The sequence below is a fragment of the Leguminivora glycinivorella genome, chromosome 8 (assembly GCF_023078275.1).
Source record: "Leguminivora glycinivorella isolate SPB_JAAS2020 chromosome 8, LegGlyc_1.1, whole genome shotgun sequence".
NCBI lineage: Eukaryota > Metazoa > Arthropoda > Insecta > Lepidoptera > Tortricidae > Leguminivora > Leguminivora glycinivorella.
The window spans coordinates 12,642,585-12,666,965 of record NC_062978.1 but is presented as its reverse complement, the minus strand read 5'-3'; positions in this window follow the sequence as shown (position 1 = coordinate 12,666,965).

The window sequence follows — 24,381 nt, the reverse complement described above, 5'->3', positions numbered from 1 at the left end:
ATGAACTTTTTCAGCGATGTAACATATAGCCTATTAGCCAAGCTACACGACACTACTAAGCCTTACGTGATACCGAATTTGTAGTAGCCAGAAAATGTACTTGAAGGAAATGGAATTGAAGCTATTCCAAATCCCCATTCAAAAATTATTATCTCCAAGTCAAACGGCAAAAATGAACTTTTTCAGGCATGTGACATATAGCCTACTAGCCAAGCTATACGACACTACCAAGCTTTACGTGATACCTAATTTGTAGTAGCCAGAAAATGTACTTGAAGGAAATGGAATTGAAACTATTCCAAATCCCCATTCAAAAATTACTACCTCCAAGTTAAACGGCAAAAGTGAACATTTTTAGGCATGAAACATATAGCATATTAGCCAAGCTATATGACACTACTAAGTCTGATGTGATACCCAATTTGTAGTAGCCAGAAAATGTGCACGAAGGAAATGGAATTGAAACAATTCCAAATCCCCATTCAAAAATTATTTTCTCCAAGTTAAACGGCAAAAATGAACTTTTTCAGGCATGTAACATATAGCCTGTGAGCCAAGCTACACGACACTACTAAGCATTACGTGATACCGAATTTGTAGTAGCCAGAAAATGTACTTAAAGGAAATGGAATTGAAACTATTCCAAATCCCCATTCAAAAATCATTATCTCCAAGTCAAACGGCAAAAATGAACTTTTTCAGGCATGTGACATATAGCCTATTAGCCAAGCTACACGACACTATTAAGCCTTACGTGATACCGAATTTGTAGTAGCCAGAAAATATACATGAAGGAAATGGAATTGAAACAATTCCTAATCCCCATTCAAAAATTCTTATCGCCAGGTCACACGGCAAAAATAAACTTTTTCAGGCATGTAACATATAGCCTATTAGCCAAGCTACACGACACTACTAAGCCTTACGTGATACCGAATTTGTAGTAGCCAGAAAATGTACATGAAGGAAATGGAATTGAAACAATTCCTAATCCCCATTCAAAAATTATTATCTCCAATTCAAACGGCAAAAATGAACTTTTTCAGGCATTAGTCATATAGCCTATTAGCCAAGCTACACGACACTACTAAACCTGACGTGATACTGAATTTGTAGTAGCCAGAAAATGTACATGAAAGAAAATGGAATTGAAACTATTCCAAATCCCCATTTGGAATGAATTTGGCTGCTAAGTGATTGCGTTCAAAGTAAACAAGGTACAGCTGTACTAAAAACAGATGTAAATAGCCATTTAGAAGCTTAATAAAACTTATAGTATAAAATTGTGATAACGAATTTTTAGTAGCCACAAAATGTACATGAAAAACATGGAATTGAAACCATTCCAAATCGCCATTCAAAAATTATTATCTCCAAGATAAACGGCAAAAGTGAACTTTTTTAGGCATGAAACATATAGCCTATTAGCCAATCTATACGACACTGCTAAGTCTATTGTGATACCGAATTTGTAGTAGCCAGAAAATATACATGAAGGAAATGGAATTGAAACTATTCCAAATCCCCATTCAAAAATTACTACCTCCAAGTTATTTAAACGGCAAAAGTGAACTTTTTTAGGCATGACACCTCTAGCCTATTAGCTAAGCTACAATATAATACTAAGCCTGATTTGATACCGAATTTGTAGTAGCCAGAAAATGTACATGAAGGAAATGTAATTGACTCTATTCCAAATCCCCATTCAAAAATTATTATCTCCAAGTTAAACGGCAAAAATGAACTTTTTCAGGAATGAAACATATAGCCTATTAGCTAAGCTACACGACCCTACTAAGCCTTACGTGATACCAAATTTGTAGTAGCCAGAATATGTACTTGAAGGAAATGGAATTGAAACTATTCCAAATCCCCATTAAAAAATAAGTATCTCTAAGTTAAACGGCAAAAGTGAACGTTTTTAGGCACGTAATATATAGCCTATTAGCCAAGCTACATGATACTATTAAGCCTTACTTGATACCGAATTTGTAGTAGCCAGAAAATGTACTTGAAGGAAATGGAATTGAAGCTATTCCAAATCCCCATTAAAAAATTATTATCTCCAAGTAAAACGGCAAAAATGAACTTTTTCAGGTATGTGAAATATAGCCTACGAGCCAAGCTACACGAAACTACTAAGCCTTACGTGATACCAAATTTGTAGTAGCCAGAAAATGTACTTGAAAGAAATGGAATTGAAACTATTCCAAATCCCCATTCAAAAATTACTACCTCCAAGTTAAACGGCAAAAGTGAACATTTTTAGGCATGAAACATATAGCATATTAGCCAAGCTATATGACAATACTAAGTCTGATGTGATACCGAATTTGTAGTAGACAGAAAATATACATGAAGGAAATGGAATTGAAACAATTCTTAATCCCCATTCAGAAATTATTATCTCGAAGTTAAACGGCAAAAATGAACTTTTTCAGCGATGTAACATATAGCCTATTAGCCAAGCTACACGACACTACTAAGCCTTACGTGATACCGAATTTGTAGTAGCCAGAAAATGTACTTGAAGGAAATGGAATTGAAGCTATTCCAAATCCCCATTCAAAAATTATTATCTCCAAGTCAAACGGCAAAAATGAACTTTTTCAGGCATGTGACATATAGCCTACTAGCCAAGCTACACGACACTACTAAGCCTTACGTGATACCTAATTTGTAGTAGCCAGAAAATGTACTTGAAGGAAATGGAATTGAAACTATTCCAAATCCCCATTCAAAAATTACTACCTCCAAGTTAAACGGCAAAAGTGAACATTTTTAGGCATAAAACATATAGCATATTAGCCAAGCTATATGATACTACTAAGTCTGATGTGATACCCAATTTGTAGTAGCCAGAAAATGTGCATGAAGGAAATGGAATTGAAACAATTCCAAATCCCCATTCAAAAATTATTTTCTCCAAGTTAAACGGCAAAAATGAACTTTTACAGGCATGTAACATATAGCCTATGAGCCAAGCTACACGACACTACTAAGCCTTACGTGATACCCAATTTGTAGTAGCCAGAAAATGTACTTGAAGGAAATGGAATTGAAACTATTCCAAATCCCCATTCAAAAATCATTATCTCCAAGTCAAACGGCAAAAATGAACTTTTTCAGGCATGTGACATATAGCCTATTAGCTAAGCTACACGACACTACTAAGCCTTACGTGATACCGAATTTGTAGTAGCCAGAAAATGTACATGAAGGAAATGGAATTGAAACAATTCCTAATCCCCATTCAAAAATTCTTATCGCCAGGTCACACGGCAAAAATAAACTTTTTCAGGCATGTAACATATAGCCTATTAGCCAAGCTATACGACACTACTAAGCCTTACGTGATACCGAATTTGTAGTAGCCAGAAAATGTACATGAAGGAAATGGAATTGAAACAATTCCTAATCCCCATTCAAAAATTATTATCTCCAATTCAAACGGCAAAAATGAACTTTTTCAGGCATTAGTCATATAGCCTATTAGCCAAGCTACACGACACTACTAAACCTGACGTGATACTGAATTTGTAGTAGCCAGAAAATGTACATGAAAGAAAATGGAATTGAAACTATTCCAAATCCCCATTTGGAATGAATTTGGCTGCTAAGTGATTGCGTTCAAAATAAACAAGGTACAGCTGTACTAAAAACAGATTTAAATAGCCAGTTAGAAGCTTAATAAAACTTATAGTATAAAGTTGTGATAACGAATTTGTAGTAGCCACAAAATGTACATGAAGAACATGGAATTGAAACCATTCCAAATCGCCATTCAAAAATTATTATCTCCAAGATAAACGGCAAAAGTGAACTTTTTTAGGCATGAAACATATAGCCTATTAGCCAAGCTATAAGACACTGCTAAGTCTATTGTGATACCGAATTTGCAGTAGCCAGAAAATGTACATGAAGTAAATGAAATTGAAACGATTCCAAATCCCCATTCAAAAATTATTATCTCCAAGTTAAACGGAAAAACTGAACTTTTTCAGGCATGTGACATATAGCCTATTAGCCAAGCTACACGACACTACTAAGCCTTACGTGATACCAAATTTTTAGTAGCCAGAAAATGTACTTGAAGGAAATGGAATTGAAACTATTCCAAATCCCCATTCAAAAATTACTACCTCCAAGTTAAACGGCAAAAGTGAACATTTTTAGGCATGAAACATATAGCATATTAGCCAAGCTATATGACACTACTAAGTCTGATGTGATACCGAATTTGTAGTAGACAGAAAATGTACATGAAGGAAATGGAATTGAAACAATTCTTAATCCCCATTCAGAAATTATTATCTCGAAGTTAAACGGCAAAAATGAACTTTTTCAGCGATGTAAAATATAGCCTATTAGCCAAGCTACACGACACTACTAAGCCTTACGTGATACCGAATTTATAGTAGCCAGAAAATGTACTTGAAGGAAATGGAATTGAAGCTATTCCAAATCCCCATTCAAAAATTATTATCTCGAAGTTAAACGGCAAAAATGAACTTTTTCAGCGATGTAACATATAGCCTATTAGCCAAGCTACACGACACTACTAAGCCTTACGTGATACCTAATTTGTAGTAGCCAGTAAATGTACTTGAAGGAAATGGAATTGAAACTATTCCAAATCCCCATTCAAAAATTACTACCTCCAAGTTAAACGGCAAAAGTGAACATTTTTAGGCATGAAACATATAGCATATTAGCCAAGCTATATGACACTACTAAGCCTTACGTGATACCTAATTTGTAGTAGCCAGAAAATGTACTTGAAGGAAATGGAATTGAAACTATTCCAAATCCCCATTCAAAAATTACTACCTCCAAGTTAAACGGCAAAAGTGAACATTTTAAGGCATGAAACATATAGCATATTAGCCAAGCTATATGACACTACTAAGTCTGATGTGATACCCAATTTGTAGTAGCCAGAAAATGTGCACGAAGGAAATGGAATTGAAACAATTCCAAATCCCCATTCAAAAATTATTTTCTCCAAGTTAAACGGCAAAAATGAACTTTTTCAGGCATGTAACATATAGCCTATTAGCCAAGCTACACGACACTACTAAGCATTACGTGATACCGAATTTGTAGTAGCCAGAAAATGTACTTAAAGGAAATGGAATTGAAACTATTCCAAATCCCCATTCAAAAATCATTATCTCCAAGTCAAACAGCAAAAATGAACTTTTTCAGGCATGTGACATATAGCCTATTAGCCAAGCTACACGACACTATTAAGCCTTACGTGATACCGAATTTGTAGTAGCCAGAAAATATACATGAAGGAAATGGAATTGAAACAATTCCTAATCCCCATTCAAAAATTCTTATCGCCAGGTCACACGGCAAAAATAAACTTTTTTAGGCATGTAACATATAGCCTATTAGCCAAGCTACACGACACTACTAAGCCTTACGTGATACCCAATTTGTAGTAGCCAGAAAATGTACATGAAGGAAATGGAATTGAAACTATTCCTAATCCCCATTCAAAAATTATTATCTCCAATTCAAACGGCAAAAATGAACTTTTTCAGGCATTAGTCATATAGCCTATTAGCCAAGCTACACGACACTACTAAACCTGACGTGATACTGAATTTGTAGTAGCCAGAAAATGTACATGAAAGAAAATGGAATTGAAACTATTCCAAATCCCCATTTGGAATGAATTTGGCTGCTAAGTGATTGCGTTCAAAGTAAACAAGGTACAGCTGTACTAAAAACAGATGTAAATAGCCAGTTAGAAGCTTAATAAAACTTATAGTATAAAATTGTGATAACGAATTTTTAGTAGCCACAAAATGTACATGAAAAACATGGAATTGAAACCATTCCAAATCGCCATTCAAAAATTATTATCTCCAAGATAAACGGCAAAAGTGAACTTTTTTAGGCATGAAACATATAGCCTATTAGCCAAGCTATACGACACTGCTAAGTCTATTGTGATACCGAATTTGTAGTAGCCAGAAAATATACATGAAGGAAATGGAATTGAAACTATTCCAAATCCCCATTCAAAAATTACTACCTCCAAGTTATTTAAACGGCAAAAGTGAACTTTTTAGGCATGACACCTCTAGCCTATTAGCTAAGCTACAATATAATACTAAGCCTGATGTGATACCGAATTTGTAGTAGCCAGAAAATGTACATGAAGGAAATGTAATTGACTCTATTCCAAATCCCCATTCAAAAATTATTATCTCCAAGTTAAACGGCAAAAATGAACTTTTTCAGGAATGAAACATATAGCCTATTAGCTAAGCTACACGACCCTACTAAGTCTTACGTGATACCGAATTTGTAGTAGCCAGAATATGTACTTGAAGGAAATGGAATTGAAACTATTCCAAATCCCCATTAAAAAATAAGTATCTCTAAGTTAAACGGCAAAAGTGAACGTTTTTAGGCACGTAATATATAGCCTATTAGCCAAGCTACATGATACTATTAAGCCTTACTTGATACCGAATTTGTAGTAGCCAGAAAATGTACTTGAAGGAAATGGAATTGAAGCTATTCCAAATCCCCATTCAAAAATTATTATCTCCAAGTAAAACGGCAAAAATGAACTTTTTCAGGCATGTGAAATATAGCCTACTAGCCAAGCTACACGAAACTACTAAGCCTTACGTGATACCAAATTTGTAGTAGCCAGAAAATGTACTTGAAAGAAATGGAATTGAAACTATTCCAAATCCCCATTCAAAAATTACTACCTCCAAGTTAAACGGCAAAAGTGAACATTTTTAGGCATGAAACATATAGCATATTAGCCAAGCTATATGACACTACTAAGTCTGATGTGATACCGAATTTGTAGTAGACAGAAAATGTACATGAAGGAAATGGAATTGAAACAATTCTTAATCCCCATTCAGAAATTATTATCTCGAAGTTAAACGGCAAAAATGAACTTTTTCAGCGATGTAACATATAGCCTATTAGCCAAGCTACACGACACTACTAAGCCTTACGTGATACCGAATTTGTAGTAGCCAGAAAATGTACTTGAAGGAAATGGAATTGAAGCTATTCCAAATCCTCATTCAAAAATTATTATCTCCAAGTCAAACGGCAAAAATGAACTTTTTCAGGCATGTGACATGTAGCCTACTAGCCAAGCTACACGACACTACTAAGCCTTACGTGATACCTAATTTGTAGTAGCCAGAAAATGTACTTGAAGGAAATGGAATTGAAACTATTCCAAATCCCCATTCAAAAATTACTACCTCCAAGTTAAACGGCAAAAGTGAACATTTTTAGGCATGAAACATATAGCATATTAGCCAAGCTATATGATACTACTAAGTCTGATGTGATACCCAATTTGTAGTAGCCAGAAAATGTGCATGAAGGAAATGGAATTGAAACAATTCCAAATCCCCATTCAAAAATTATTTTCTCCAAGTTAAACGGCAAAAATGAACTTTTACAGGCATGTGACATATAGCCTATTAGCTAAGCTACACGACACTACTAAGCCTTACGTGATACCGAATTTGTAGTAGCCAGAAAATGTACATGAAGGAAATGGAATTGAAACTATTCCAAATCCCCATTCAAAAATCATTATCTCCAAGTCAAACGGCAAAAATGAACTTTTTCAGGCATGTGACATATAGCCTATTAGCTAAGCTACATGACACTACTAAGCCTTACGTGATACCGAATTTGTAGTAGCCAGAAAATGTACATGAAGGAAATGGAATTGAAACAATTCCTAATCCCCATTCAAAAATTCTTATCGCCAGGTCACACGGCAAAAATAAACTTTTTCAGGCATGTAACATATAGCCTATTAGCCAAGCTACACGACACTACTAAGCCTTACGTGTTACCGAATTTGTAGTAGCCAGAAAATGTACATGAAGGAAATAGAATTGAAACAATTCCTAATCCCCATTCAAAAATTATTATCTCCAATTCAAACGGCAAAAATGAACTTTTTCAGGCATTAGTCATATAGCCTATTAGCCAAGCTACACGACACTACTAAACCTGACGTGATACTGAATTTGTAGTAGCCAGAAAATGTACATGAAAGAAAATGGAATTGAAACTATTCCAAATCCCCATTTGGAATGAATTCGGCTGCTAAGTGATTGCGTTCAAAGTAAACAAGGTACAGCTGTACTAAAAACAGATTTAAATAGCCAGTTAGAAGCTTAATAAAACTTATAGTATAAAGTTGTGATAACGAATTTGTAGTAGCCACAAAATGTACATGAAAAACATGGAATTGAAACCATTCCAAATCGCCATTCAAAAATTATTATCTCCAAGATAAACGGCAAAAGTGAACTTTTTTAGGCATGAAACATATAGCCTATTAGCCAAGCTATACGACACTGCTAAGTCTATTGTGATACCGAATTTGCAGTAGCCAGAAAATGTACATGAAGTAAATGAAATTGAAACGATTCCAAATCCCCATTCAAAAATTATTATCTCCAAGTTAAACGGAAAAACTGAACTTTTTCAGGCATGTGACATATAGCCTATTAGCCAAGCTACACGACACTGCTAAGCCTTACGTGATACCAAATTTGTAGTAGCCAGAAAATGTACTTGAAGGAAATGGAATTGAAACTATTCCAAATCCCCATTCAAAAATTACTACCTCCAAGTTAAACGGCAAAAGTGAACATTTTTAGGCATGAAACATATAGCATATTAGCCAAGCTATATGACACTACTAAGTCTGATGTGATACCGAATTTGTAGTAGACAGAAAATGTACATGAAGGAAATGGAATTGAAACAATTCTTAATCCCCATTCAGAAATTATTATCTCGAAGTTAAACGGCAAAAATGAACTTTTTCAGCGATGTAAAATATAGCCTATTAGCCAAGCTACACGACACTACTAAGCCTTACGTGATACCGAATTTGTAGTAGCCAGAAAATGTACTTGAAGGAAATGGAATTGAAGCTATTCCAAATCCCCATTCAAAAATTATTATCTCGAAGTTAAACGGCAAAAATGAACTTTTTCAGCGATGTAACATATAGCCTACTAGCCAAGCTACACGACACTACTAAGCCTTACGTGATACCTAATTTGTAGTAGCCAGTAAATGTACTTGAAGGAAATGGAATTGAAACTATTCCAAATCCCCATTCAAAAATTACTACCTCCAAGTTAAACGGCAAAAGTGAACATTTTTAGGCATGAAACATATAGCATATTAGCCAAGCTATATGACACTACTAAGTCTGATGTGATACCCAATTTGTAGTAGCCAGAAAATGTGCACGAAGGAAATGGAATTGAAACAATTCCAAATCCCCATTCAAAAATTATTTTCTCCAAGTTAAACGGCAAAAATGATCTTTTTCAGGCATGTAACATATAGCCTATTAGCCAAGCTACACGACACTACTAAGCATTACGTGATACCGAATTTGTAGTAGCCAGAAAATGTACTTAAAGGAAATGGAATTGAAACTATTCCAAATCCCCATTCAAAAATCATTATCTCCAAGTCAAACGGCAAAAATGAACTTTTTCAGGCATGTGACATATAGCCTATTAGCCAAGCTACACGACACTATTAAGCCTTACGTGATACCGAATTTGTAGTAGCCAGAAAATATACATGAAGGAAATGGAATTGAAACAATTCCTAATCCCCATTCAAAAATTCTTATCGCCAGGTCACACGGCAAAAATAAACTTTTTCAGGCATGTAACATATAGCCTATTAGCCAAGCTACACGGCACTACTAAGCCTTACGTGATACCCAATTTGTAGTAGCCAGAAAATGTACATGAAGGAAATGGAATTGAAACAATTCCTAATCCCCATTCAAAAATTATTATCTCCAATTCAAACGGCAAAAATGAACTTTTTCAGGCATTAGTCATATAGCCTATTAGCCAAGCTACACGACACTACTAAACCTGACGTGATACTGAATTTGTAGTAGCCAGAAAATGTACATGAAAGAAAATGGAATTGAAACTATTCCAAATCCCCATTTGGAATGAATTTGGCTGCTAAGTGATTGCGTTCAAAGTAAACAAGGTACAGCTATACTAAAAACAGATGTAAATAGCCAGTTAGAAGCTTAATAAAACTTATAGTATAAAATTGTGATAACGAATTTTTAGTAGCCACAAAATGTACATGAAAAACATGGAATTGAAACCATTCCAAATCGCCATTCAAAAATTATTATCTCCAAGATAAACGGCAAAAGTGAACTTTTTTAGGCATGAAACATATAGCCTATTAGCCAAGCTATACGACACTGCTAAGTCTATTGTGATGCCGAATTTGTAGTAGCCAGAAAATATACATGAAGGAAATGGAATTGAAACTATTCCAAATCCCCATTCAAAAATTACTACCTCCAAGTTATTTAAACGGCAAAAGTGAACTTTTTAGGCATGACACCTCTAGCCTATTAGCTAAGCTACAATATAATACTAAGCCTGATGTGATACCGAATTTGTAGTAGCCAGAAAATGTACATGAAGGAAATGTAATTGACTCTATTCCAAATCCCCATTCAAAAATTATTATCTCCAAGTTACACGGCAAAAATGAACTTTTTCAGGAATGAAACATATAGCCTATTAGCTAAGCTACACGACCCTACTAAGCCTTACGTGATACCGAATTTGTAGTAGCCAGAATATGTACTTGAAGGAAATGGAATTGAAACTATTCCAAATCCCCATTAAAAAATAAGTATCTCTAAGTTAAACGGCAAAAGTGAACGTTTTTAGGCACGTAATATATAGCCTATTAGCCAAGCTACATGATACTATTAAGCCTTACTTGATACCGAATTTGTAGTAGCCAGAAAATGTACTTGAAGGAAATGGAATTGAAGCTATTCCAAATCCCCATTCAAAAATTATTATCTCCAAGTAAAACGGCAAAAATGAACTTTTTCAGGCATGTGAAATATAGCCTACTAGCCAAGCTACACGAAACTACTAAGCCTTACGTGATACCAAATTTGTAGTAGCCAGAAAATGTACTTGAAAGAAATGGAATTGAAACTATTCCAAATCCCCATTCAAAAATTACTACCTCCAAGTTAAACGGCAAAAGTGAACATTTTTAGGCATGGAACATATAGCATATTAGCCAAGCTATATGACACTACTAAGTCTGATGTGATACCGAATTTGTAGTAGACAGAAAATGTACATGAAGGAAATGGAATTTAAACAATTTTTAATCCCCATTCAGAAATTATTATCTCGAAGTTAAACGGCAAAAATGAACTTTTTCAGCGATGTAACATATAGCCTATTAGACAAACTACACGACACTACTAAGCCTTACGTGATACCGAATTTGTAGTAGCCAGAAAATGTACTTGAAGGAAATGGAATTGAAGCTATTCCAAATCCTCATTCAAAAATTATTATCTCCAAGTCAAACGGCAAAAATGAACTTTTTCAGGCATGTGACATGTAGCCTACTAGCCTAACTACACGACACTATTAAGCCTTACGTGATACCTAATTTGTAGTAGCCAGAAAATGTACTTGAAGGAAATGGAATTGAAACTATTCCAAATCCCCATTCAAAAATTACTACCTCCAAGTTAAACGGCAAAAGTGAACATTTTTAGGCATGAAACATATAGCATATTGGCCAAGCTATATGATACTACTAAGTCTGATGTGATACCCAATTTGTAGTAGCCAGAAAATGTGCATGAAGGAAATGGAATTGAAACAATTCTAAATCCCCATTCAAAAATTATTTTCTCCAATTTAAACGGCAAAAATTAACTTTTACAGGCATGTGACATATAGCCTATTAGCTAAGCTACACGACACTACTAAGCCTTACGTGATACCGAATTTGTAGTAGCCAGAAAATGTACATGAAGGAAATGGAATTGAAACTATTCCAAATCCCCATTCAAAAATCATTATCTCCAAGTCAAACGGCAAAAATGAACTTTTTCAGGCATGTGACATATAGCCTATTAGCTAAGCTACACGACACTACTAAGCCTTACGTGATACCGAATTTGTAGTAGCCAGAAAATGTACATGAAGGAAATGGAATTGAAACAATTCCTAATCCCCATTCAAAAATTCTTATCGCCAGGTCACACGGCTAAAATAAACTTTTTCAGGCATGTAACATATAGCCTATTAGCCAAGCTACACGACACTACTAAGCCTTACGTGATACCGAATTTGTAGTAGCCAGAAAATGTACATGAAGGAAATGGAATTGAAACAATTCCTAATCCCCATTCAAAAATTATTATCTCCAATTCAAACGGCAAAAATGAACTTTTTCAGGCATTAGTCATATAGCCTATTAGCCAAGCTACACGACACTACTAAACCTGACGTGATACTGAATTTGTAGTAGCCAGAAAATGTACATGAAAGAAAATGGAATTGAAACTATTCCAAATCCCCATTTGGAATGAATTTGGCTGCTAAGTGATTGCGTTCAAAGTAAAGAAGGTACAGCTGTACTAAAAACAGATTTAAATAGCCAGTTAGAAGCTTAATAAAACTTATAGTATAAAGTTGTGATAACGAATTTGTAGTAGCCACAAAATGTACATGAAAAACATGGAATTGAAACCATTCCAAATCGCCATTCAAAAATTATTATCTCCAAGATAAACGGCAAAAGTGAACTTTTTTAGGCATGAAGCATATAGCCTATTAGCCAAGCTATACGACACTGCTAAGTCTATTGTGATACCGAATTTGCAGTAGCCAGAAAATGTACATGAAGTAAATGAAATTGAAACGATTCCAAATCCCCATTCAAAAATTATTATCTCCAAGTTAAACGGAAAAACTGAACTTTTTCAGGCATGTGACATATAGCCTATTAGCCAAGCTACACGACACTACTAAGCCTTACGTGATACCAAATTTGTAGTAGCCAGAAAATGTACTTGAAGGAAATGGAATTGAAACTATTCCAAATCCCCATTCAAAAATTACTACCTCCAAGTTAAACGGCAAAAGTGAACATTTTTAGGCATGAAACATATAGCATATTAGCCAAGCTATATGACACTACTAAGTCTGATGTGATACCGAATTTGTAGTAGACAGAAAATGTACATGAAGGAAATGGAATTGAAACAATTCTTAATCCCCATTCAGAAATTATTATCTCGAAGTTAAACGGCAAAAATGAACTTTTTCAGCGATGTAAAATATAGCCTATTAGCCAAGCTACACGACACTACTAAGCCTTACGTGATACCGAATTTGTAGTAGCCAGAAAATGTACTTGAAGGAAATGGAATTGAAGCTATTCCAAATCCCCATTCAAAAATTATTATCTCGAAGTTAAACGGCAAAAATGAACTTTTTCAGCGATGTAACATATAGCATATTAGCCAAGCTACACGACACTACTAAGCCTTACGTGATACCTAATTTGTAGTAGCCAGTAAATGTACTTGAAGGAAATGGAATTGAAACTATTCCAAATCCCCATTCAAAAATTACTACCTCCAAGTTAAACGGCAAAAGTGAACATTTTTAGGCATGAAACATATAGCATATTAGCCAAGCTATATGACACTACTAAGTCTGATGTGATACCCAATTTGTAGTAGCCAGAAAATGTGCACGAAGGAAATGGAATTGAAACAATTCCAAATCCCCATTCAAAAATTATTTTCTCCAAGTTAAACGGCAAAAATGAACTTTTTCAGGCATGTAACATATAGCCTATTAGCCAAGCTACACGACACTACTAAGCATTACGTGATACCGAATTTGTAGTAGCCAGAAAATGTACTTAAAGGAAATGGAATTGAAACTATTCCAAATCCCCATTCAAAAATCATTATCTCCAAGTCAAACGGCAAAAATGAACTTTTTCAGGCATGTGACATATAGCCTATTAGCCAAGCTACACGACACTATTAAGCCTTACGTGATACCGAATTTGTAGTAGCCAGAAAATATACATGAAGGAAATGGAATTGAAACAATTCCTAATCCCCATTCAAAAATTCTTATCGCCAGGTCACACGGCAAAAATAAACTTTTTCAGGCATGTAACATATAGCCTATTAGCCAAGCTACACGACACTACTAAGCCTTACGTGATACCCAATTTGTAGTAGCCAGAAAATGTACATGAAGGAAATGGAATTGAAACAATTCCTAATCCCCATTCAAAAATTATTATCTCCAATTCAAACGGCAAAAATGAACTTTTTCAGGCATTAGTCATATAGCCTATTAGCCAAGCTACACGACACTACTAAACCTGACGTGATACTGAATTTGTAGTAGCCAGAAAATGTACATGAAAGAAAATGGAATTGAAACTATTCCAAATCCCCATTTGGAATGAATTTGGCTGCTAAGTGATTGCGTTCAAAGTAAACAAGGTACAGCTATACTAAAAACAGATGTAAATAGCCAGTTAGAAGCTTAATAAAACTTATAGTATAAAATTGTGATAACGAATTTTTAGTAGCCACAAAATGTACATGAAAAACATGGAATTGAAACCATTCCAAATCGCCATTCAAAAATTATTATCTCCAAGATAAACGGCAAAAGTGAACTTTTTTAGGCATGAAACATATAGCCTATTAGCCAAGCTATACGACACTGCTAAGTCTATTGTGATGCCGAATTTGTAGTAGCCAGAAAATATACATGAAGGAAATGGAATTGAAACTATTCCAAATCCCCATTCAAAAATTACTACCTCCAAGTTATTTAAACGGCAAAAGTGAACTTTTTTAGGCATGACACCTCTAGCCTATTAGCTAAGCTACAATATAATACTAAGCCTGATGTGATACCGAATTTGTAGTAGCCAGAAAATGTACATGAAGGAAATGTAATTGACTCTATTCCAAATCCCCATTCAAAAATTATTATCTCCAAGTTACACGGCAAAAATGAACTTTTTCAGGAATGAAACATATAGCCTATTAGCTAAGCTACACGACCCTACTAAGCCTTACGTGATACCGAATTTGTAGTAGCCAGAATATGTACTTGAAAGAAATGGAATTGAAACTATTCCAAATCCCCATTAAAAAATAAGTATCTCTAAGTTAAACGGCAAAAGTGAACGTTTTTAGGCACGTAATATATAGCCTATTAGCCAAGCTACATGATACTATTAAGCCTTACTTGATACCGAATTTGTAGTAGCCAGAAAATGTACTTGAAGGAAATGGAATTGAAGCTATTCCAAATCCCCATTCAAAAATTATTATCTCCAAGTAAAACGGCAAAAATGAACTTTTTCAGGCATGTGAAATATAGCCTACTAGCCAAGCTACACGAAACTACTAAGCCTTACGTGATACCAAATTTGTAGTAGCCAGAAAATGTACTTGAAAGAAATGGAATTGAAACTATTCCAAATCCCCATTCAAAAATTACTACCTCCAAGTTAAACGGCAAAAGTGAACATTTTTAGGCATGAAACATATAGCATATTAGCCAAGCTATATGACACTACTAAGTCTGATGTGATACCGAATTTGTAGTAGACAGAAAATGTACATGAAGGAAATGGAATTTAAACAATTTTTAATCCCCATTCAGAAATTATTATCTCGAAGTTAAACGGCAAAAATGAACTTTTTCAGCGATGTAACATATAGCCTATTAGCCAAACTACACGACACTACTAAGCCTTACGTGATACCGAATTTGTAGTAGCCAGAAAATGTACTTGAAGGAAATGGAATTGAAGCTATTCCAAATCCTCATTCAAAAATTATTATCTCCAAGTCAAACGGCAAAAATGAACTTTTTCAGGCATGTGACATGTAGCCTACTAGCCTAACTACACGACACTATTAAGCCTTACGTGATACCTAATTTGTAGTAGCCAGAAAATGTACTTGAAGGAAATGGAATTGAAACTATTCCAAATCCCCATTCAAAAATTACTACCTCCAAGTTAAACGGCAAAAGTGAACATTTTTAGGCATGAAACATATAGCATATTGGCCAAGCTATATGATACTACTAAGTCTGATGTGATACCCAATTTGTAGTAGCCAGAAAATGTGCATGAAGGAAATGGAATTGAAACAATTCCAAATCCCCATTCAAAAATTATTTTCTCCAATTTAAACGGCAAAAATGAACTTTTACAGGCATGTGACATATAGCCTATTAGCTAAGCTACACGACACTACTAAGCCTTACGTGATACCGAATTTGTAGTAGCCAGAAAATGTACATGAAGGAAATGGAATTGAAACTATTCCAAATCCCCATTCAAAAATCATTATCTCCAAGTCAAACGGCAAAAATGAACTTTTTCAGGCATGTGACATATAGCCTATTAGCTAAGCTACACGACACTACTAAGCCTTACGTGATACCGAATTTGTAGTAGCCAGAAAATGTACATGAAGGAAATGGAATTGAAACAATTCCTAATCCCCATTCAAAAATTCTTATCGCCAGGTCACACGGCAAAAATAAACTTTTTCAGGCATGTAACATATAGCCTATTAGCCAAGCTACACGACACTACTAAGCCTTACGTGATACCGAATTTGTAGTAGCCAGAAAATGTACATGAAGGAAATGGAATTGAAACAATTCCTAATCCCCATTCAAAAATTATTATCTCCAATTCAAACGGCAAAAATGAACTTTTTCAGGCATTAGTCATATAGCCTATTAGCCAAGCTACACGACACTACTAAACCTGACGTGATACTGAATTTGTAGTAGCCAGAAAATGTACATGAAAGAAAATGGAATTGAAACTATTCCAAATCCCCATTTGGAATGAATTTGGCTGCTAAGTGATTGCGTTCAAAGTAAAGAAGGTACAGCTGTACTAAAAACAGATTTAAATAGCCAGTTAGAAGCTTAATAAAACTTATAGTATAAAGTTGTGATAACGAATTTGTAGTAGCCACAAAATGTACATGAAAAACATGGAATTGAAACCATTCCAAATCGCCATTCAAAAATTATTATCTCCAAGATAAACGGCAAAAGTGAACTTTTTTAGGCATGAAACATATAGCCTATTAGCCAAGCTATACGACACTGCTAAGACTATTGTGATACCGAATTTGTAGTAGCCAGAAAATGTACATGAAGAAAATGAAATTGAAACGATTCCAAATCCCCATCCAAAAATTATTATCTCCAAGTTAAACGGAAAAACTGAACTTTTTCAGGCATGAAACATATAGCTTATTAGCCAAGCTATACGACACTACTAAGCCCGTTGTGATACCGAATTTGTAGTAGCCATAAAATGTACATGAAGGAAATGGAATTGAAGCTATTCCAAATCCCCATTCAAAAATTACTACCTCCAAGTTAAACGGCAAAAGTGAACTATTTTAGGAATGAAACCTCTAGCCTATTAGCTAAGCTACAATACAGTACTAAGCCTGATGTGATACCGAATTTGTAGTAGCCAGAAAATGTACTTGAAGGAAATGAAATTTAAACGATTCCAAATCCCCATTCAAAAATTATTATCTCCAAGTCAAACGGCAAAAATGAATTTTTTCAGGCATGTGACATATAGCCTATTAGCCAAGATACACGACACTACTAAGCCTTACGTGATACCCAATTTGTAGTAGCCAGAATATGTAATTGAAGGAAATGGAATTGAAACTATTCCAAATCCCCATTCAAAAATTATTATCTCTAAGTTAAACGGCAAAAGTGAACGTTTTAAGGCACGTAATATATAGCCCATTAGCCAAGCTACATGACACTGTTAAGCCTTACTTGATACCGAATTTGTAGTGGCCAGAAAATGTACTTGAAAGAAATGGAATTGAAGCTATTCCAAATCCCCATTCAAAAATTATTACCTCCAAGTTAAACGGCAAAAGTGAACATTTTTAGGCATGCATCATATAGCATAATAGCCAAGCTATATGACACTACTAAGTCTGATGTGATACCCAATTTGTAGTAGCCAGAAAATGTGCATGAAGGAAATGGAATTGAAACAATTCCAAATCCCCATTCAAAAATTATTTTCTCCAAGTTAAACGGCAAAAATGAACTTTTTCAGGCATGTAACATATAGCCTATGAGACAAGATACACGACACTACTAAGCCTTACGTGATACCTAATTTGTAGTAGCCAGAAAATGTACTTGAAGGAAATGGAATTGAAACTATTCCAAATCCCTATTCAAAAATCATTATCTCCAAGTCAAACGGCAAAAATGAACTTTTTCAGGCATGTGACATATAGCCTATTAGCCAACTACACGAGACTACTAAGCCTTACGTGATACCGAATTTGTAGTAGCCAGAAAATATACATGAAGGAAATGGATTTGAAACAATTCCTAATCCCCATTCAAAAATTATTATCTCCAAGTCAAACGGCAAAAATGAACTTTTTCAGGCATTAGTCATATAGCCTATTAGCCAAGCTACACGACACTACTAAACCTGACGTGATACTGAATTTGTAGTAGCCAGAAAATGTACATGAAAGAAAATGGAATTGAAACTATTCCAAATCCCCATTTGGAATGAATTCGGCTGCTAAGTGATTGCGTTCAAAGTAAACAAGGTACAGCTGTACTAAAAACAGATTTAAATAGCCAGTTAGAAGCTTAATAAAACTTATAGTATAAAGTTGTGATAACGAATTTGTAGTAGCCACAAAATGTACATGAAAAACATGGAATTGAAACCATTCCAAATCGCCATTAAAAAATTATTATCTCCAAGCTAAACGGCAAAAGTGAACTTTTTTAGGCATGAAACATATAGCCTATTAGCCAAGCTATACGACACTGCTAAGCCTATTGTGATACCGAATTTGTAGTAGCCAGAAAATGTACATGAATGAAATGAAATTGAAACGATTCCAAATCCCCATTCAAAATTATTATCTCCAAGTTAAACGGCAAAACTGAACTTTTTCAGGCATGAAACATATAGCCTATTAGCGAAGCTATACGATACTACTAAGCCTGTTGTGATACCGAATTTGTAGTAGCCATAAAATGTACATGAAGGAAATGGAATTGAAGCTATTCCAAATCCCCATTCAAAAATTACTACCTCCAAGTTAAACGGCAAAAGTGAACTATTTTAGGAATAAAACTTCTAGCCTATTAGCTAAGCTACAATACAATACTAAGCCTGATGTGATACCGAATTTGTAGTAGCCAGAAAATGTACTTGAAGGAAATGGAATTGAAGCTATTCCAAATCCCCATTCAAAAATTATTATCTCCAAGTCAAACGGCAAAAAGGAATTTTTTCAGGCATGTGACATATAGCCTATTAGCCAAGCTACACGACACTACTAAGCCTTACGTGATACCGAATTTGTAGTAGCCAGAATATGTACTTGAAGGAAATGGAATTGAAACTATTCCAAATCCCCATTCAAAAATTATTATCTCTAAGTTAAACGGCAAAAGTGAACGTTTTTAGGCACGTAATATATAGCCTATTAGCCAAGCTACATTACACTATTAAGCCTTATTTGATAACGAATTTGTAGTAGCCAGAAAATGTATATGAAGGAAATGGAATTGAAGCTATTTCAAATCCCCATTCAAAAATTACTACCTCCAAGTTAAACGGCAAAAGTGAACTATTTTAGGAATGAAACCTCTAGCCTATTAGCTAAGCTACAATACAATACTAAGCCTGATGTGATATCGAATTTGTAGTAGCCAGAAAATGTACTTGAAGGAAATGGAATTGAAGCTATTCCAAATCCCCATTCAAAAATTATTATCTCCAAGTCAAACGGCAAAAATGAATTTTTTCAGGCATGTGACATATAGCCTATTAGCCAAGCTACACGACACTACTAAGCCTTACGTGATACCGAATTTGTAGTAGCCAGAATATGTACTTGAAGGAAATGGAATTGAAACTATTCCAAATCCCCATTCAAAAATTATTATCTCTAAGTTATACGGCAAAAGTGAACGTTTTTAGGCACGTAATATATAGCCTATTAGCCTAGCTACATTACACTATTAAGCCTTACTTGATAACGAATTTGTAGTAGCCAGAAAATGTACTTGAAAGAAATGGAATTGAAGCTATTCCAAATCCCCATTCAAAAATTATTATCTCCAAGTCAAACGGCACAAATGAACTTTTTTAGGCATGTATCATATAGCCTATTAGCCAAGCTACACGACACTATTAAGCCTTACGTGATACCGAATTTGTAGTAGCCAGAAAATATACATGAAGGAAATGGAATTGAAACAATTCCTAATCCCCATTCAAAAATTCTTATCGCCAGGTCACACGGCAAAAATAAACTTTTTCAGGCATGTAACATATAGCCTATTAGCCAAGCTACACGACACTACTAAGCATTACGTGATACCGAATTTGTAGTAGCCAGAAAATGTACTTAAAGGAAATGGAATTGAAACTATTCCAAATCCCCATTCAAAAATCATTATCTCCAAGTCAAACGGCAAAAATGAACTTTTTCAGGCATGTGACATATAGCCTATTAGCCAAGCTACACGACACTATTAAGCCTTACGTGATACCGAATTTGTAGTAGCCAGAAAATATACATGAAGGAAATGGAATTGAAACAATTCCTAATCCCCATTCAAAAATTCTTATCGCCAGGTCACACGGCAAAAATAAACTTTTTCAGGCATGTAACATATAGCCTATTAGCCAAGCTACACGACACTACTAAGCCTTACGTGATACCCAATTTGTAGTAGCCAGAAAATGTACATGAAGGAAATGGAATTGAAACAATTCCTAATCCCCATTCAAAAATTATTATCTCCAATTCAAACGGCAAAAATGAACTTTTTCAGGCATTAGTCATATAGCCTATTAGCCAAGCTACACGACACTACTAAACCTGACGTGATACTGAATTTGTAGTAGCCAGAAAATGTACATGAAAGAAAATGGAATTGAAACTATTCCAAATCCCCATTTGGAATGAATTTGGCTGCTAAGTGATTGCGTTCAAAGTAAACAAGGTACAGCTGTAATAAAAACTGATTTAAATAGCCAGTTAGAAGCTTAATAAAACTTATAGTATATAGTTGTGATAACGAATTTGTAGTAGCCACAAAATGTACATGAAAAACATGGAATTGAAACCATTCCAAATCGCCATTAAAAAATTATTATCTCCAAGCTAAACGGCAAAAGTGAACTTTTTTAGGCATGAAACATATAGCCTATTAGCCAAGCTATACGACACTGCTAAGCCTATTGTGATACCGAATTTGTAGTAGCCAGAAAATGTACATGAATGAAATGAAATTGAAACGATTCCAAATCCCCATTCAAAAATTATTATCTCCAAGTTAAACGGCAAAACTGAACTTTTTCAGGCATGAAACATATAGCCTATTAGCGAAGCTATACGATACTACTAAGCCTGTTGTGATACCGAATTTGTAGTAGCCATAAAATGTACATGAAGGAAATGGAATTGAAGCTATTCCAAATCCCCATTCAAAAATTACTACCTCCAAGTTAAACGGCAAAAGTGAACTATTTTAGGAATAAAACTTCTAGCCTATTAGCTAAGCTACAATACAATACTAAGCCTGATGTGATACCGAATTTGTAGTAGCCAGAAAATGTACTTGAAGGAAATGGAATTGAAGCAATAGCTTGGAATACCAAATCCCCATTCAAAAATTATTATCTCCAAGTTAAACGGCAAAAGTGAACGTTTTTAGGCACGTAATATATAGCCTATTAGCCAAGCTACATTACACTATTAAGCCTTATTTGATAACGAATTTGTAGTAGCCAGAAAATGTACATGAAGGAAATGGAATTGAAGCTATTCCAAACCCCCATTCAAAAATTACTACCTCCAAGTTAAACGGCAAAAGTGAACTATTTTAGGAATGAAACCTCTAGCCTGTTAGCTAAGCTACAATACAGTACTAAGCTTGATGTGATACCGAATTTGTAGTAGCCAGAAAATGTTCTTGAAGGAAATGGAATTGAAGCTATTCCAAATCCTCATTCAAAAATTATTATCTCCAAGTCAAACGGCAAAAAGGAATTTTTTCAGGCATGTGACATATAGCCTATTAGCCAAGCTACACGAGACTACTAAGCCTTACGTGATACCGAATTTGTAGTAGCCAGAATATGTACTTGAAGGAAATGGAATTGAAACTATTCCAAATCCCCATTCAAAAATTATTATCTCTAAGTTAAACGGCAAAAGTGAACGTTTTTAGGCACGTAATATATAGCCTATTAGCCTAGCTACATTACACTGTTAAGCCTTACTTGATAACGAATTTGTAGTAGCCAGAAAATGTACTTGAAAGAAATGGAATTGAAGCTATTCCAAATCCCCATTCAAAAATTATTATCTCCAAGTCAAACGGCACAAATGAACTTTTTTAGGCATGTATCATATAGCCTACTAGCCAAGCTACACGACACTACTAAGCCTTACGTGATACCTAATTTGTAGTAGCCAGAAAATGTACTTGAAGGAAATGGAATTGAAACTATTCCAAATCCCCATTCAAAAATCATTATCTCCAAGTCAAACGGCAAAAATGAACTTTTTCAGGCATGTGACATATAGCCTATTAGCCAATCTACACGAGACTACTAAGCCTTACGTGATACCGAATTTGTAGTAGCCAGAAAATATACATGAAGGAAATGGAATTGAAACAATTCCTAATCACCATTCAAAAATTCTTATCGCCAGGTCACACGGCAAAAATAAACTTTTTCAGGCATGTAACATATAGCCTATTAGCCAAACTACACGACACTACTAAGCCTTACGTGATACCGAATTTGTAGTAGCCAGAAAATGTACATGAAGGAAATGGAATTGAAACAATTCCTAATCCCCATTCAAAAATTATTATCTCCAAGTCAAACGGCAAAAATTAACTTTTTCAGGCATTAGTCATATAGCCTATTAGCCAAGCTACACGACACTACTAAACCTGACGTGATACTGAATTTGTAGTAGCCAGAAAATGTACATGAAAGAAAATGGAATTGAAACTATTCCAAATCCCCATTTGGAATGAATTCGGCTGCTAAGTGATTGCGTTCAAAGTAAACAAGGTACAGCTGTACTAAAAACAGATTTAAATAGCCAGTTAGAAGCTTAATAAAACTTATAGTATAAAGTTGTGATAACGAATTTGTAGTAGCCACAAAATGTACATGAAAAACATGGAATTGAAACCATTCCAAATCGCCATTAAAAAATTATTATCTCCAAGCTAAACGGCAAAAGTGAACTTTTTAGGCATGAAACATATAGCCTATTAGCCAAGCTATACGACACTGCTAAGCCTATTGTGATACCGAATTTGTAGTAGCCAGAAAATGTACATGAATGAAATGAAATTGAAACGATTCCAAATCCCCATTCAAAAATTATTATCTCCAAGTTAAACGGCAAAACTGAACTTTTTCAGGCATGAAACATATAGCCTATTAGCCAAGCTATACGATACTACTAAGCCCGTTGTGATACCGAATTTGTAGTAGCCATAAAATGTACATGAAGGAAATGGAATTGAAGCTATTCCAAATCCCCATTCAAAAATTACTACCTCCAAGTTAAATGGCAAAAGTGAACTATTTTAGGAATGAAACTTCTAGCCTATTAGCTAAGCTACAATACAATACTAAGCCTGATGTGATACCGAATTTGTAGTAGCCAGAAAATGTACTTGAAGGAAATGGAATTGAAGCTATTCCAAATCCCCATCCAAAAATTATTATCTCCAAGTTAAACGGCAAAAGTGAACGTTTTTAGGCACGTAATATATAGCCTATTAGCCAAGCTACATTACACTATTAAGCCTTATTTGATAACGAATTTGTAGTAGCCAGAAAATGTACATGAAGGAAATGGAATTGAAGCTATTCCAAATCCCCATTCAAAAATTACTACCTCCAAGTTAAACGGCAAAAGTGAACTATTTTAGGAATGAAACCTCTAGCCTGTTAGCTAAGCTACAATACAGTACTAAGCTTGATGTGATACCGAATTTGTAGTAGCCAGAAAATGTACTTGAAGGAAATGGAATTGAAGCTATTCCAAATCCTCATTCAAAAATTATTATCTCCAAGTCAAACGGCAAAAAGGAATTTTTTCAGGCATGTGACATATAGCCTATTTATTAGCCAAGCTACACGACACTACTAAGCCTTACGTGATACCGAATTTGTAGTAGCCAGAATATGTACTTGAAGGAAATGGAATTGAAACTATTCCAAATCCCCATTCAAAAATTATTATCTCTAAGTTAAACGGCAAAAGTGAACGTTTTTAGGCACGTAATATATAGCCTGTTAGCCAAGCTACATTACACTATTAAGCCTTATTTGATAACGAATTTGTAGTAGCCAGAAAATGTACATGAAGGAAAT